The 15,204-nt window shown below is 40.3% G+C and overlaps 1 protein-coding gene and 1 long non-coding RNA gene across 2 annotated transcripts in view; both read right to left on the bottom strand.

The window, feature by feature from the left end:
- Positions 1-15,204, bottom strand: part of LOC138042624 (very low-density lipoprotein receptor-like) — a 99,578-nt gene that overhangs the window by 69,921 nt on the left and 14,453 nt on the right. The window lies entirely within an intron of this gene.
- LOC138042628 (uncharacterized) overlaps positions 11,709-15,204 on the bottom strand; it is a 14,682-nt gene continuing 11,186 nt past the window's right edge. Inside the window, exon 2 of the long non-coding RNA XR_011131050.1 lies at positions 11,709-13,539. This is a non-coding gene — a long non-coding RNA (uncharacterized lncRNA). The remainder of the gene's footprint in view (positions 13,540-15,204) is intronic.

Genomic DNA, 15,204 nt, shown 5'->3' with positions numbered 1-15,204 from the left:
CGATAACCGTATGACCAGATTAGGTCGCACGGTATATGAGCTGAAAACCGAGGGTAAGTGAACCAAACAGAAAGATAGAAAAGTAATATACGAGGTTGAAAAGGGTTGCCGCAATGAAAGAGACTCTAGGTGAGAGACTCTCCAATTTAATAAGGAGCTCCAAAGAAAAGGCGAAAAGTGAAATACAAACAATCTGACAATCTTGGAGATCACTTGAATAGTTCTGTGCCACCAGAATTTACAGTATACTCCACGCCCCAGTTGTTCAGAAGGTGGATAAATCACTATCCATTGGATAGCGCAATTACTGGTTTTGCTAGACTAGTGTTCATCCACTGGATAGTAATTTATCCGGTGATAGCGCTATTCATCGTTTGAACAACTGGGGCCAAGAGTGGCTGTGGCTGTGCAGATGCACTGTAAAAGGACGAAAAGAGGGTTCCTCCCAAAAGTGAATGAAGGGGTAGTTTCTAAAGAAACTGTGGTGCTGCGTCGGTGGGGAAGTAGTATACAAAAATTTCCGTACAGAGATTCTAAAAGCTGACGTTTCGAGCGTTAGCCCTTCGTCAGAGCGAATCGAGGGATTATGGGTTACGTGTAGTTTTTATAGTAGAGTAGGAGCTACGCTATTGGTGGTAACATGGCAACGTGAAAAATAGGAATATATTAGTTAAATGAAAAGCGTTCGTTAATACCGTGAGGATTAAGGGTGCCGATTTGAAAGATGAATTTTTGTTCCAGATTCTTGCAGCTTTTCGTCGTACCTAGATGTAGGGAAAGGCTGCAGATAGCCATGTGTTTTTTGGAGTGGTTAGGCAGATTAAAATGGCGAGCGACTGGCTTAGATGCATCCCTGTCATTCTTCTCAACATCGCGAAGGTGTTCGCGGAATCGGTCACCTAGTCGTCTACCTGTCTCACCGATGTATAATTTATTGCATAACGTACAGGTTATGCAATAAATGACATTTGCGGAGGTACATGTGAAACGATCGATATCTTGCTAGTGTTGACAATGAAAGGACAAGTTTTGCATCGTGAGCGGGCGCATTTAAAAGTGCCGGGTTGCTCGTTAGTTTTGAGCGCGCTTCTAACTAGAAAGTTGCCTACGTTTTTGTCGCGTTTGAATGAAATAGGTGGAGGTTGTGAAAAGATTCTACCAGTCTCGGGATCATTTTGGAGTAATTTAAAATTACTAAGAATGATGCTTTTAACTGCGTGATTATGAGGATGGAAAGTGAGGGTGAATGGAATTCTGTCATTCTTATCTTTTTGTGACGTTTGTAGTGATGAGTGTCGATCAAACTGTTGGGCGCGATGATGGCCCGCTTTGACCACAGAGACAGGATAGCCACGTTTTTCGAAGAACTGGCACATCTCCTCTGATTTGCTGGAAAAATCGGAGTCATCACTATATAGACGTCGAAGTCTAAGAAATTGAGAATAAGGAATGGAATTCTTGACATGTGATGGATGTGACGATGAATACAACAAATAACTGTGTGAATCAGTAGGTTTGTAGTGCACACTAGTACATAGCAAGTTGCCTCTAATAGAAACTTTGATATCTAGGAAAGCCAATGAAGTTTCCGAAATTTCCCAGGTATATTTAAGAGCCGGATGAAAAGAGTTGACGGAGGTTATAAATTGATCGAGTTCTTCTCTGCTGGATGAAATAGCGCCGATGCAGTCGTCGATGTAGCGGCCGTAGAGTTCAGGTTTGGGGCCGTTGTACTGATTAAAAAATTGGTGTTCAACATATCCTACAAAAAGATTGGCATAGCTAGGTCCCAAAAGTCCCTGGTCCTCCCGAAAGTGCCTGGTGCCTGAGAAAGGTGTTAGCGACCACATGATGAGGGATCAAAAAAGGTTTCAATATTTGATTAGTTGGATATAACCCGTCTCATATCCAACAACAGAGAATGTAATAATAAAAATACGATTAAATTTTCATTAAAATCTGAATGCTTGGACACTTAGACCAACCGATGACCGACGAGACAACCGATAACTGTATTAGGTCGCACGGTATATGAGCTGAAAATGTTCAAGACCCACAACATGTGAAATTTAACTGATTCCCCTCGACCTTCCTCCACCATCCAGATCCAGTTCAATGTAAAAATGATTATTTCGTACCTCTATGCCCTTTGCGGTCTTCCTTATTGTAAGCAAGGTTTCCTCCAGGGAGAGGATCTGGAGCTGAAAAGATATAAGTAGGATAAATACTAAAAAAAGTGTTAAGCTAATGGCAACTACAGTATGTGCAGGAAAATAATTTGGTGTGCAGTATCGCTGAGGATAAAAAATACAAACAACAACCCTAAAACCAACCAACTTTTTTTGCACTAAATGTTTAGCAACTGAATTGTAAACAACAGAGAATGTGTGACAGACTTGTGCGTGCAGGCAACATCAGCAGCTAAACTAGTCAAAACGGTTCTCTACTGTACAATAATCAAGTGTACAAATAACTAACTGTACAATATCATGGAACATTTGTACTCGTTTGGTGCGTTCTTTGTACAATAACTAATACAGTTGGATAATAATTATAATTATTCTTCTCTTATCTTAATGCCAACTAACAAGTAACAAAATTTGTTATTTCTTATTTTAGTGCAAATATTTTTGTGGTTTGGAATTAGCTTGCACCAATGTGGCTATATATAATTATGTCGAAGCTATTACAAGGTTCCACCATACACCAGCTTCAAAGCACCTAAATAGATATTTCCACTATAGGCTTCAAAGTGCGGGCTAAAACAATATTAATTTTGGTTTCTGTCCACGGTCATGTTTCTTTCAGTTTTTGCTCAAGATCTGCAATTATTACTCCCTGCGTTCGTTAACATCTGTCTCACCAGTACAGCTGTACAGGGCACTGTCATTGACAAATTAACCAAGAGATTCAAGAAAGTTACCTATTGATGGTTCCCCATACAGTCCTTTCGTAGCTAACAGGTAAAAATGAGCTAAAGCAAAAAAAACTTAAAGTTTTCTGGTTTAAGACAGTTAAATCTAAAAGTGTCACTTTTTTGGAAGGAGAAGGTTACATTAATAAATAGGATCAGTAGTCTAGAGTGACTAGAGCAGGCTGCTCAAGCACAGGAGGTACTCTTAGCATTCTCCAGAGAAGTGACTGCTTTAATGATGCAATCCAGCTCTGTGCAGGTGACTCGACTAATGAAGGTGCTCTTGGAAATCTACGTTCTTGTAAATCAGAATGGGTTATTTACTCTAGCTATTTACAGTATGTGTAACACAACATAAACCTGAAGTGATAGTCTTGATGTGTGGTGAAGGACCTTAAAATGACAAGGAAAGAAGTCAAGAAAAGTAACCTGCTGTAAGGGCTAGTCTACATCATGATGACTGTACATGACTGTATGCATGATACAAGCTTGAAGCAGAAGGTTCGTACTTGTCCATCCTTTAATAAAAGGATCAGTAGAGTAACTAGAGCAGGCAGCTCAGACACAGAAGGTCCTCTTGGCAATCGTTAGTGGTTTGTAGTTCAGTCACACAATCCAGCTTGATGGCTGCTGGTACTTAAGTTGGATCTCTAGCCTGACTAAAGCACGCTGCTCAAGCATAGAAGATACTCTTAGCAGTCTCCAGAGATGTGTGCTTTAGTCATGCAATCCAGCTTAACAGGTACTCTTGGGAAGCTGTTAATCTGGATGACTTGAATGACTAGAGAAGGTGCTCTTGGAAATCTCTGTTTAACATATTTGAAGATGCATTAGCTTGTTGCTTTCCTTTTTACTTTCTTTGTTTGCATAACAAAAACCTTTTTTTTATTCCTGTAAGTACAAAACAGTGCTTTATGGTGATACAATGAACTTGCTTGGACCAATGAGAATGAGTCGTTACATTAACTCTGGCTATTTATACACATTTTACATTTTATAATAAGTGTAACAAAACACAAACCTGCAATGTTAGTCCTGATGTCTGGTGAAGGACCTAAAGATCACAAGGAAATCAGTGAACAAAAGTAACCTGCGTTAAGAGCTGGTTTACATGTACATGTATGATACAAGCTTGAAGCAGATGCATAGTACTTCGTGATATGGTGAACTTGCTTCGACCAACCAGAAAGAGTCGTTTACTCTTGACTGGCTATTTTATAAACATTTACAATAAGTTTAACACAACACAAAACTGAAGTCACAGTCTTGAAGTCTGACGTTGGACCTTAAAATTACAAGGAAACCAGTCAAGAAAAGTAACCTGCATTAAGGGCTGGTTTACATGAACATGTGGGATGCAAGCTGGAAGCAGACGCGTTGTACTTGTCCATGGACTCAAGAAAGCCCTTCAGAGTAAAAGTCAGTCCAGCTGGGTTTGCCATTATAAGTCACCAAAATCCAGCTAAAGAGCCAAAGGTAGCACTTAAAAGGGTGACAGTTTTTTAGTGGACTTACAGTAGACACATTTAATCCTGTCAGCATGGCCCCCACGACAATTAAGAATAGGTGTGTGCCGCCAAGGTTCTCAAACCTTGACCCTATTTAAGGGTAGAAAATTGAGATTTGATACCCCTTTTAAGGCCCAAAACCAAAAAAAAAGGCACCCTATTTAAGGGAAAAAAGAGAACTCATAAATGTAACTGATAGGTCGTTTTACTGATACTATAGAAATTTAGGTGACAGCAAGAGGCACATAAAAGGAGAAGCACTGCGTGATGACCCAGGGGTGACAAACCAAATAACGGCTGCCCCCTGATGGCCGAGTGGGAGTGAGCAGCGCATGTATGGCAATACAAGCTATAAATGTCCCTTTACAATCGCTTTGTTAAACTTGGCGTGTAATACAGTTTTTGTGTGTTGGGGCGGATACTGCAATTTAATGCCAGCCCCAAAGAGGTATCCACTGATGATTAAAGTTGTCTGGTGTAAGACAGAGTTAAATCTAAAAGTGTCACTCTTTAGGAAGGAAAGGGTTACTTTAATAAAAGGATCAGTAGAGTAACTAGAGCAGGCAGCTCAGACACAGAAGGTCCTCTTGGCAATCGTTAGTGGTTTGTAGTTCAGTCACACAATCCAGCTTAATGGCTACTGGTACTTAAGTTGGATCACTAGCGTGACAATAGCACGCTGCTCAAGCATAGAAGATACTCTTAGCAGTCTCCAGAGATGTGTGCTTTAGTCATGCAATCCAGCTTAACAGGTACTCTTGGGAAGCTGTTAATCTGGATGACTTGAATGACTAGAGAAGGTGCTCTTGGAAATCTCTGTTCAACATATTTGCAGATGCATTAGCTTGTTGCTTTCCTTTTTACTTTCTTTGTTTGCATAACAAAAACCTTTCTTTATTCCTGTAAGTACAAAACAGTGCTTTATGGTGATACAATGAACTTGCTTGGACCAATGAGAATGAGTCGTTACATTAACTCTGGCTTTTTATACACATTAAATTTTATAATAATTTACAACGACCATACATACATACATACATACATACATACATAATTAATTGACTGCTCCCCATAGGGGCTTTTCAGAGGCCAATGAAACACAATCAACGAAACGACAGAACACAACAACAATTGTTAAGAATCCCAACTGGCCGGAGGCAAGGGCCAGTTGGCTATTTACAAGTGCAGCCGGGAAGTTGAACCAGGGAATACCAGGAACAAATTCAACGAGTGATTAGAACGGGTCTTGGACCCGGGATCTCCGAATCTCAAGGCAAGCGCCCTAACCACTGGGCCACACTGCCTCACACCATCTTTGTTCCCACAGCTCTTCCATGGGTTTGTAGGTAGTTGCTACCGCAAAATTGGAGGTAATACAAGGTCAAGGTGTTATATCGCGAATTAATGACTGTTATCACACTGATGGTTTATTCTTTGACTGTATTCTTTTACTGTTGTTTCCTCATCTTTTCATTCTGAGTCACAATTGTCACCCCTTACTGGCCTTTGTGTGTTACTGGCCTAGTCACACAATATAATTATTATTAGTGTCCTTATTTAGACCTCCACCCATGCCTGTTTTTCCCTCCCTTGTTTTTCTTTTGGGATCCTCTCATTTGGCATGGGAATGGGAGCTCGATGCATCCTTTGATGACATTGTCTTAGCCGTGGCCCATTCGCCACCCCAATCTGTTCGTTGGGTTGATTGGAGGGGAAACCCTTCTGGGGCCAGTATACCAGGGGTGACAACGATGCCAAAGGAGAGAATTCAGAAAGGTATTCAGGGTGATGCCCTTGGGAGTGTTTCAGAATTACAGTTCAGAGATCCAGATAACTTTTGTGCTGGGGAACTCCACAATCATGCGGAGCGATGGGAAGAGATTGTAGGCGATCTTCCGATCCGCCAGCAAACATAAGTTTTGCATTGGATTCGGGAAAAAGTATCCGTAGAAGACTTTTTTCGCATCTTTCAGGGTGTTTCAAAGGATGGTCTTATAATTCGGCTAGCCCACTACCCGTTCGGTTTAGCCATAACCCTTCATGTCGACATTTTGTTGACTATGTACGCACCAATTCAGCCATTTTTTTGGTTACCTATTATTTAGTTCAATTGGGTTATTTTGTAGGCCTTTCCAAGTCTATTTTATACCCAGCTAAAATTGTTCCGTACTTGGGTTTCCTTTCGGATTCTACGCGGCAAGCGTTCTGTCTCATCCCGGCCAAGAAGGAGAGATTTCTTACTTTGGTGCGTCAGATTTTGGGTTGTCCAACTGTGTCAATCAAGACCCTCCAACGACTAGTGCGCAAGTGTGTTTCGTTTTCTCTTGCCGTTCCAGGTTCTCTCCTGTTTACAAGGGAAATGAAATTGGCCATTTCTAAAGGTATGCGTACCCATCGTCTGATTAAGGGCGCGTTCGATTGACCCTACTACGGAATAAGAATACATTGAGTGATGATTAAAACGGTATGTTTGGCGGGTTTCGAAGCAGAAGCAGCAAGGATAACAAAAATATATTTTAAGTAGCAATTTAGCTGCTATGTGACAATTTTAATGGTAATCTCCCTAAAAACGAGGATTTCTAACTTATATTCCATGTACTCCTATTCTGAAACACGGTCAATCGAACGCGCCCTAAGATCGATAGGAATCTCCGTGACGAGATTGCTCATTGGCTCTTCCTTGAAACTTGGTATGGGTCCTCTTCCGTGGAAAGATGAACGTCAAGTACAGATCTCTCTCTCTCTCATCTGGATCTGGCTGGGTGGCGTTGGCGTTTTTACATGAAACTGTTACCACATCGGGCTATTGGAATGAGGAGGAGAAAACCCTCGACATTTCCAGCAGGGAGGCTTTGACTTTGGATACCGCCTATACTTCTTTCCCAAACCTATTACGAAATGCATGGGTGGACGTGCATGTGGATAACAGAGCCGTAGTGGATGCATGGTCTAGACAGGGAGAAAGAAGTGCATCTTAATTTGAATAAGATGATCAAGAGATTATTCTTTACTACAACGCGATTGAACATCTCCCTTCGCATTAGCTACACAGCATCTGGTGACAATCCAGCGGATGTTCCGTCATACCGTTTGTCCGTTCTCGATAGCAAGCGTCACCCAGAAATCTGTAATCTGGTTCAGAGGGAGTTTGGTGGCCCGAATGGTCACAACTGCGACCCTATGGCATTCGACGCCAATGTGATATGTCCTCTGCCACATATTTCTTCCTACCCCTCGCCAGCCTCATGTGGAGTGAATTTGTTTGCCAAAGATTTAAGTCGGGGGGTTGCGTTTCTTGCAAGAATGGCCAACTTGTTCGTTGCCTCAGTGAGATGTCGGAGTTGTAACCATGCGAATGATTTTGATTTTCGGTTCTGCCAGCGTTGTGAATATAAAAGAAAGATGGCAACACCACTCAAGCATGGCAGCCTGGATAGCAATTTAGCATCGCGTTTCCGTGAAACGGGAAACGTCAAACGGCAGGCTGTTGCTGTCATAAAAGCATGAAAATTCTGTTATTCTAACTTTTGTCTCTCATTTTAGAAGTTGCGCGACATTTGTAGATAACAGGCAAAAAAGGAGCTAAAATCAGACCAGTTTCTTTGATTTTTGGCAAAACGCAAATTTCAGTTTCACGTTTGCCGTCTGCCGTAAACGCGAAGCTATAAATCTCTCTATTTTACCAGGATACAAGTTACTCTAAACAGAAAGATTCCCTTCAGAAAGAGCTGGAGAATTTTCTTGGTTCACTTCCTGAGCGTCCAAGCTTGATTAGTGTCACCCCTAGCGATACTTGTCGATTTCTAGTATTTAAGGATTGGAATGGAAGGACTCAGGTCCATAGAAATGGATGCAACTTTCTTGGACAGAAGGGAATTCATCAGTGTCGCTGTCCCTTGAGCCTGTGTTACAAAACCGTCGACTCATATATTGGTAAATTAAGAGTTATCTTTCATGCAATTGATCGAATTAAGGAATGGGATCGAAGACTCGATTTGGTAAACCCAGCTACGGACAAGTCAGTGAAACATTATTTGAACGTGGTTACTATGGAGCCAAGCGGTTCCATTCTTTATTGATAAGCTTGATCGGCTGGTGTCTTTTTTGAACTGAAACGATTCATTTCGGCATTTCCGGTTGATGCTTCTCTAAAACGTCTAAACGAGAAATCTTCGTAACCTGAGTGAATCAGTTTTGTTTGAAAATAAAGGTGTATCCTGTAATTTACAGACGTACTGAACTGTTTGTTGTGAGGGGTGGGGTCGAGTTTTGGGTATGTGGTTTGGAAAGGTTTGGGCGTCTAGGGATGGATCTATTTGCTCCTTCGGGTGGAAACTAGAGTAAGAAGCTGCGAGATCAACGCTTCCATACCTCTATTGAACAATGGGTGCGAGTGAGAGTGTTGTGAAATAGAATGCTATTACGCTACCTGGGCCTGGGTGTGGTCCGGGACATAATAATTGGGGGTTACATGACGTACTACCCGTTTGTATTCCGATTGGAGAGCTGCGTCGTTCGTTCGCTTCAGGCTCACTCACTGCGGTAGCAATTATTCCGGTTTCCGGTTTCCCGTTTCCTGTTTCCGGTTTTCAGTGCTGAACCTTTCGTAACTTGAACAAACTAGCGACCCTTATTATTATTTTTTTACTAACAGTAATCAAGGATTAGTGAGGTGCGTTCGATTCCTGTTCTGTCCTCGACGAGACATTAGGGAATTTAAGAAACAGCGACGGCTACGACTACGAAATCGCCACAAAACATTGGTTAAAAGAGGATAAATAATCGTGCTGCACGTGCAGCACGGATTTTAGCAAGTATCCACCAAATTTGAGGTTTTGACGACAACGTAAGCATGCAACAGAGAATCTTTACTTCTCTGATTTCCCTCTGAAACCGCTCGTACCAATTTATTTTTTGGATACCTCACCCATATTGTTGGACGTGAACGAGTCTGAATAATCGTGCAAGACTTATGATAGAGCCAAGTTTTATTTTGAGGTGACGTTTTGGCCGACCGTCGCCGTCGTAGATCTTAAATTCCCTATTTTGTATTGTCGGACGGTTATATCAACATACTCCGGACTATCAAGCCACCAGGTGTTGTCCGTCCAAAAAGATTTGACTTCCCTTGGACAAGCCGTAAATTTATGCCCGAACAGGATGGCGTTCAAACGCTAAATCGCATGGAATCACGATCGATACGCTTTAGGACATCCCGCGGAACTGAAACTATTAGAATGCGTTTTCCTCGGACGCAATGAATTCCGTTTCGTTTTCATATCGCGTCTACATTATATTTATTTATTTATTGACTACTTATTTATTTATTATTTATTTATTTATTTATCTATTATTTCCTCAATACAATTATTACACAGATGATTAAAACAAAATGAATAAAACGCAAAAGTTATAAATTGAACTGAATAGGGGGTATCTGGAGTGAAATCATTTCAACGCACTCCAAATAATCTAAGAACTGTAAAATCTCTCCTGATTTCAATTGAACTTGTTAATATAAAACAGAAGCTCGTGACCTTTAAGCTTTTAACTCGGTTCAGAGCTGGGGGTTTTTTGAGTTTAAAATTTCCTTATTTGGATGTAACGTAGCGCGTGCATTTTCCCGCGCTTGCAGTTTCGATTTTATTTTGTCCATATTTGGGCGTAAAATTGGTGTCCTAAAATCCCAAGCATTGCTCCAAGGAAAAGAGTTTGTCATGTGCTTCAGTATAAAACTCATTCACTTTCTTACGAAACGGTGATAACTGCTGAATTGCTCATTCCTAATAGCTACCGGCAAGCCATTCCATAAGTCCACGATACGGTTAAAAAATGAAATTTTGAAAACATCAGCTCTAAAACGACCTTTAGCCAATATGGCTTTTTTCAGTCTGCAAAAGCATATTTTCAAATTCAGGCCCACTGTACTTGAAACATGTTTCCGTTGCGTGCCATCAATTTCAACTGATGTAATCTCATTAGAGATTTTTAGCATTGCGTTTATGAAACGACAAACGACGAAATATTCTTGTTCTAAATTGTTTCTTTCCTCTCGAGAAGATGCGAGATATCAAAGGCACGCAACGCGCAAATTAAGCCAAAAGCCTTTGAGGGACATTTCTAGGCTCTTTTCTAAAGAGATGTTTTTATCACCTAGAACAATTTGACCAGTTCGGAAATCTTAGCTGAAAATTGAAGTGTCCGAAACGTTTGGGGAATGATATCTTCATGATTTTCAGAAACTGTAGAAAGGATTCAGGTGACCTTTTGAAGTGTCAAAAATTGCAAAAAAATCCTTTCTGAAAACGTAAGGGACTACTTTTCCCTGGTTGCGACTCTTAACAAATCTACAATTACTGTTTGGCAACGTGGAAACGAAATTCTTGGAGCAGTTTGGCCCTCCCGAGCACGTATTTCACCAAAGATTATCGTTGGGTGCCCCTGGAGATATCTGCAGATAACAGACAAATGAACTAAAACTGGTTAAACAAGTTTCTCTTGAATTCAGCCGAAACGCAAATTCTAGGTTTCCGCTTGCCGTTAACGCAATGCTAAATCTTTCTATTCTCTCACTTCCCAAGAACAAACCACCACACCGCATACATCACGTCAAAGTTCCGCTGGTTTGCCTGAGGCTGGATTGTGAATTCATAACACTGCATTTATTTACGTATCAACTGTATTTAGCTCCGAGGCACAAATTGAGGACACGAACAGAAATCAAATCTTAAGTTGGTTTTTGAAGAGTGGGTAAAAATCGGCAGAGTACCAAGAGAAAAACTTCACGAAGCAGAGTACCGGTAGCAACCTAGATAGTCTGGAAAGCGAAAACAAAAAACTGCGTGCGGAAACGATTGAGGGCTTGGGTCTTCCTAAGTACAGTGGAATCCCGCTACAACGAAAAACATCTGAAAGCCCGGCAAAATTTCAGTAAAATGTGTGGAAACGACCCCCGCTATAATTGTTATAAATTGTTATAAAAAGTTGTAAGTAATTATTAATGTTTTAAATTTATTTTATTATCAGGAGATAAACTAGATAGGGATAGCGTCCTTTATATAACTCCTTTTCACTTTCCTATGGATTTGTGAATAAACAGTCATGTTTGCTGGGATTATTATTATTATTACTATTATTATTATTATTATTATTATTATTATTATTATATTATTATTATTATTACTATTATTATAACGAATAGATTTTGATGGTCCCAACGCACCGTTTACCCCGCTATAACGAATTAAATTGTCTGGTCGCTCGCAACAGTCAGTAAAAACGACAGATTTGAGTAAAAATCAGAGCTTGCTTTATTCCGGTTTTGACAAATACGAGTACTGTACTATTGAAGGGTTGAATTTATGCTTCAGCGTGCTGACACGTTACTTCTGAATTTTAAAGTTAATCGAAAGTGTTCTTGATTGTCAGCGCGTTACAATAAGCCTTTGTCGATATATTAAAATTCAGCTTGATTGTGAGGCAGTAAGGAAAACAACAAAGGAAAGTGGATGATATGTAAATATTTTTCACAGTCATTCCAATTGTTTTTGTCCTCACTATGAAGCAGAATATTTGATATTTCGAAAATGACCTATTACAGTTTACAGTATCAAATGAATAAAACTAATGTTTTCTACGTACAGTATTGCATTTCTGGTAATTGTTATTTATTAAATTACCCCGCTATAACGAATATTTTTGCTATTAACCACATAATTCTTTTATGAATGTTACACTGTACTGGTGAAAACATACTATTAAACTAGTTTTAAAAACTTATACACAGTACTTATATAAAGTTCAAGCGTACGAGGTTTCGGCTCCTTCTCGGAGGCTTGTTCACATATAAATGAAAAACAAGAATTGTGAACCAGTAAACTGTTAACGGTCACGTGATTTATATTTGTTTTTCATTTATATGTGAACAAGCCTCCGAGAAGGAGCCGAAAGCTCGTGCGCTTCAACTTTATATAAGTACTGTGTATACGTTTTTAAAACTAGTTTAATAGTAACCACATAATTCGTTGTAAAGGGGTCTTCGCTATAACGAAGAATTTGTTCGGTGCCGTGGCACTTCATCATAGCGGGCTTCCACTGTAGAAACAAACTCACCCACATGAGACGCCGAGTCAGGGAATTAATTGGTGGGAGGCAAATTGCTCTCACCACTGCGCCACCCCTGTTCCCTCGCAGACTTAAGAATTTCTAATTTTCATTGTTAGACATCTGTTTCGGTGCCAACACCTCACGATGTGATCGCATGTTGATGAGTTGATAAAAGGGAGTTTAAGAAACCACGACGGCTTCGGCGACGAAAGCGTCACTTCAAAATATAAGTTTGAGCTATTCGAAGTACTTCATGATTATTCCATCTTGTTTATATTATTCAATATGAGAGAAGTGTCCTATAACTTTATTGGTACGGACGGATTTGAAGTAAAGAGTGAGACAGAAAGATTCACTGTAGTTTGTCCACGTTGTCGTCAAAACCTTGGGTTAGTACTTTTGACGAGTACGGGAGAGAATTGTTAAAAAATGCGTGCCGCACGTGAAGCACGATCATTTTGGTTCTTTTAACCAATAATATTACTGCTTTTCGGCGTTGTCGTTGCCGTAGCCGTCGTCGTTTCTTAAACTCCCTAAAGACTGAGAGAACAGGAAGTTGATAAGTTGCGCGCGGCTTGTGGGCGGTTAACATTTCGTGAACAAGGTACCGTTTCTCGAAAGTCCCGATAACTTTTCGTGCCTGAAAAGCCATTTGTGAAACTGCCAACCGCTTGTTTTGGAAAGCTCTGATCTTTAAACATGTTTTCAAGGTAACAAAAAGATAAATGACTGTGAAGTTTGACGACTTAAATCCGTTCTTGACATACAAAGGGAATTGTGACACCCGAAATGGCCCGCAAGATTTTGAGACGTTATAGAAACGGGCCCTAGGGCTGGAACACAGAGACTGTCATCACCGCCAGTTCCTTTCTTCACAGCACGACGTTCATCCCTTGTTCCACAGGCAATACACACTCAAAACGAGGCTTACAAAATAGTGACAGGGTATGTAGCAAAATTTTCCATTTGGTGATGGCGTTTTACTGCTCTCGAAAATAAAGAATTTGCTTCCTAAACAGAAGGATACGGATAGATTTGTTAGTTTTGTCGCACAAAATCCGTATCAAGACAATCTTCCCTCATCTCAGAGGGACGTTTCTCAAAGAACCTACATACTTTTCGAAAACGGTGGGAGGGGTATGCTGGGTTCAGGCCAGAGGTGCCTCTACATGCTAATGCACGCCCCAAGGAAGAAGCTTTGTCAAACAAAAGGTGTCATCCTTGCTCCCGTCTGACAAAGCTAATTCGTTTAAAATTAACCACTTTTTGAGTATTTCTTTAGTTCTAACTGCTATCTATATGCATTATTATGTCTAAGAAAAAAAATAATCAGCGTAAACCAAGTTCACCGTCTGCAGAAGCCGGAGAATATGATGATCTGCCAGAGACCATTTCTTCGAGTGTTCTTCAAGATCTTCTGAAAGCTCAAGAATGTATGTTTAAATCATTTATGGAATCGGTTGTGTCCAATTTAACCTCGCGTATTGATAATTTAGTAAAAGACTTTGCGGGACTAAAATCCAGTCTGGAGTTCAGCCAAAAAGATATTGCGAGCCACGACGAACAACTCTCAGCGATCGGCGCCGAGTTAAAGAACACAGCCAGCGACGTCGCCAATCTTCAAACAGCAGTAAACAAGCATCTACAAAAGACAGTTTACCTTGAAAACCAAAGTAGGAGGAACAATCTTCGCTTTGAAGGCTTATTAGAAGATACTGGCGAAACTTGGGAAACAACTGAAGAGAAAGTAAAGAAAGTCCTTGCTGACAAATTAAATATCGAGCCGGTTCCTGAAATCGAGCGTGCCCATCGCACTGGTCGGCCTACAAGACATGATGGTACTCCAAAACCAAGAACAGTTGTCTGTAAGTTTACCAGTTACAAGGCAAATGAATCGATTCTTAAGGCAGCAAGAAGAATGAAACCCGAAGGAATCCACATCTTTGAAGATCTGGCCGAGGAGACCATGGAAAAGAGAAGAGCCCAGCTACCGCAGCTGAGACAAGCAAAAGCCCAAGGAAAGATTGCTTATTTCTCCCTCGATAAACTTATTATAAAAGACAGACCAAATGGATCGGGTACTATGGCTTCATATTCTTCGATCTCTGGTTAAATGTTTTACTGACTCATTAATCGCATTAATATAATGAATGAACAGTGTAACATCTAAGGAAAACAAAAATCCCCTTGTGGCATATGCCATAAATGGGTCAACAGTAACCATCGAGCACTTCAATGTGGTAATTGTCATCTCTGGATCCATTATAGATGCAATGGTCTAACCTTTGATGAATACCAACGTCTGCAGTTGAATATGGAGGTATGGTTCTGTAAAACATGTATTACTGACATTTTTCCTTTTACATCTCTAGATAAATTTGAATTTGACACTCTTTTGCACTCTGAAAGACCTTCAGACATTGAACTATTACCCCCCCCTTGATATAATGTCAAAAATATCTGGTCTAAGCAATCTAGACAACTCTGGTATTGAGTCAAATATACCTAATCCTATAAATTCTATGTATTATTACCCATCTGATTTTCAGAAACTAAATTTATCATCTTCTAGCACTTATTTTTCTTTATTTCACATAAATTTAAACAGCCTTGATGCTCATCTGGATGATTTACAAACTACGCTTGCATCCCTGAATTTTCCCTTCCACATCATAG

The sequence above is a fragment of the Montipora capricornis genome, chromosome 3 (assembly GCF_036669925.1).
Source record: "Montipora capricornis isolate CH-2021 chromosome 3, ASM3666992v2, whole genome shotgun sequence".
In the NCBI taxonomy this organism is placed as follows: domain Eukaryota; kingdom Metazoa; phylum Cnidaria; class Anthozoa; order Scleractinia; family Acroporidae; genus Montipora; species Montipora capricornis.
This window is presented reverse-complemented; position numbering and strand designations above follow the sequence as displayed.